This window comes from Littorina saxatilis, linkage group LG1 (genome assembly GCF_037325665.1).
Source record: "Littorina saxatilis isolate snail1 linkage group LG1, US_GU_Lsax_2.0, whole genome shotgun sequence".
NCBI classification, from domain to species: domain Eukaryota; kingdom Metazoa; phylum Mollusca; class Gastropoda; order Littorinimorpha; family Littorinidae; genus Littorina; species Littorina saxatilis.
The window spans coordinates 62,664,584-62,667,140 of record NC_090245.1 but is presented as its reverse complement, the minus strand read 5'-3'; the positions used below and the strand labels follow the sequence as shown (position 1 = coordinate 62,667,140).

The window sequence follows — 2,557 nt, the reverse complement described above, 5'->3', positions numbered from 1 at the left end:
TGTGTGTGTGTGTGTGTGTGTGCGCGCGCGATTCCAACAAAACTACTGGATTGATCTTCATGAAACTGTTCATACGATTTTTTTCCAGATAATATCCCCAGACCATTTTTTCTTTTTTGTCGATAAATGTCCTTGATGACGTTATATCAGGCTTTAGTGAAAGGTGAGGCGGCACTGTCACGCCCTCATTTTTCGATCAAATTGATTGACATTTTGGTCAAGCAATCTTTGACGTAGCCTGGAATATGGGATTGCATTTCACTATCGAAGCTAAACAATTAATTATTGTGTTTGATCACCCAATATCTCAAAACTCCAATCTTCAAGACAGGTTGAACCCATTCGATAAACCTTGTAACCCTAAACTATACAACAAACAAGGTGAGCCTAACATAGACAGATAAAAAATGCCAACTTAAATCTCCATGTATGCCCTATACGTAAATAAAACGCAGTAACAACAGCAACAACAACAAAATCAATATATGACAATAATTATTCCCGTTCCAACGTTCATTAGTTCGGCAATCCCTAAATCGCTTTTACTAAAAAAAACCCACTCTTTCCTTTCAAATCTGTCTCACAGAAGATTGATAGAGGAGAGTAATAGAAACACAAACAAAAAGCAACATTAAACCAAAGAAGGCGAGAGGATTCGAGGCACGAGAGAAGGGAGAGGAAAATCAAAACTTGACTAGATGTAAAAAGGAGGAAAGCAGAGAGAGAGAGAGAGAGAGAGAGAGAGAGAGAGAGAGAGAGAGAGAGAGAGAGAGAGAGAGAGAGAGAGAGAGAGAGAGAGAGAGAGAGAGAGAGAGAGAGAGAGAGAGAGAGAGAGAGAGAGCGCGCGAATGAATGAACGATCTTTATTTCTCAAGTATGGAGAATTTAGGCTGACGTCTAGTCTTACAGTCTGTCCCCGCTAAAGCTACAACTAGAAAGAGAGAGAGAGGGAGAAAGAGAGAGAGAGAGAGAGAGAGAGAGAGAGAGAGAGAGAGAGAGAGAGAGAGAGAGAGAGAGAGAGAGAGAGAGCCAGCCGCTACGGCAAAACTTCTTTTACTGAGGGGCGCCATACGTCTTGAAGAAGCGGAGAAAAAGTGGCATCACCGCCACCACCATCGAGAGCGTGGCAGTGCCTCTACCAGGGCTGAGAAGAAAAGTGGTATCGAAGAGGGCAGCGTTGAGAGGAAGACGAAGAAGACAGAGAAGAGTATCGATCTCTGAGTGTTTTATGCGAGGAGGGAACACGAGCGGTCCCCTGTACGCCTGTTCGTCCCCCCGAGCTGGGTATGGCCGAGCGCTGGCTGTACGTCGTACGCCCATCAATCCGTCCGGACCAATACTGAACTACGGCTCCTGGAGCAAAATGGATACCACGTCCACTTTGTTGATATCGGGAAACGTTGGTGAGTTGACTGATAAAGTGTGGGCCGTGCTTAGTGCTGACTCCGCATGTATTGGATCTTGACGCTGAACAAAAATGAATAACATAAAAAAATAAATTACAAAAAGGAAAGCGAAGTGACGCAAGGGACATGTGATGAACGTGTATTGTGCTTATAGAATTATCGACCACTGAAATAAAAAGAATTTAACGGTTTTGATTTTGTTTTTTGTTTTCGTTTTTTAATCGTCTTTAGGCGGCACCGACTGTGTATATACAGAGAGAGGTAAGAGTTAAAAGTACTCTTTGAATACAACCGTTATCCGATCGGATTGTTCTCCAATGCCGTGCTTCTGTTTCCCAGGAAAATTGAATAGCCTTTGACTAATCATTATTAGTCATGATATTAGTGGCACTGCTCTTTCTGCATTTGTATCAAACACATTTGAAGCTACTAACGCATACATAGTGATCAAAGATTGGGTTTGCAAGTGTATAGTGCATAGTCTGAAATCAGCATGAACACTTTTTTTGTGCATGATGTATAGTTTATTTTGGTTTCCGAAAGACAAACTTTAAAGACAATGATCTTCTCCTGAAAAAAAACCCAGCACGTCTTCAGGCAAGGGACTAATATAAGATTTTTTTCTTCTTATCAGCAGGAAGATCTATCTGTTAGGCTAGCCGACAGTTTCAAAGTGAAGTTGCGTTACCGAGTTTGTTTCTCCGAGTGCATCTCAGGTTCATTTTTCCACCTGCTGTGGACTCGTTCATTCCAAAGGTGTGGGGGTGTCAACGTTTCCTTCTGTTGTGTGCTTGAAGTTTCCCTTAACTTCCAAGACAGCGAAGCGTCTGACATACATCTCTCAGCGAAGAACAACGCAGATGTTTTCCTACTGAATGTGTATTAGCTTCGGTGAGTACAACATCTTTTTCCCTCTAACTATTCTACGGTTGAAAGTACGGTTAGGAGACAGAGCAAAGGGGCAACAGCTTACTCGATGCACTTGTTCAGACGTTCCTCCTGTAGTCAGACAGAATGTCAATTATGTTATCGTGTGAAGTCACGGCTTGCACTGTTTTGAAAGTGGGCCAGCATAAGACAGAGACTGCGCGTGATACAAGAAGCGTGTGTAGAAATGAAGGCGGGGAGGCTTTGACAGATCAAATGTAGGT

General features: G+C 42.7%; 1 protein-coding gene across 1 annotated transcript in view; it reads left to right on the top strand.

Moving 5' to 3' along the window:
* Positions 1–1,062: 1,062 nt before the first annotated feature.
* Positions 1,063–2,557, top strand: part of LOC138975829 (acetylcholine receptor subunit alpha-like) — a 62,742-nt gene continuing 61,247 nt past the window's right edge. The window contains exon 1 of the mRNA XM_070348596.1: positions 1,063–1,403. The gene's annotated coding sequence lies outside the window, so the exon portion shown is untranslated. The remainder of the gene's footprint in view (positions 1,404–2,557) is intronic.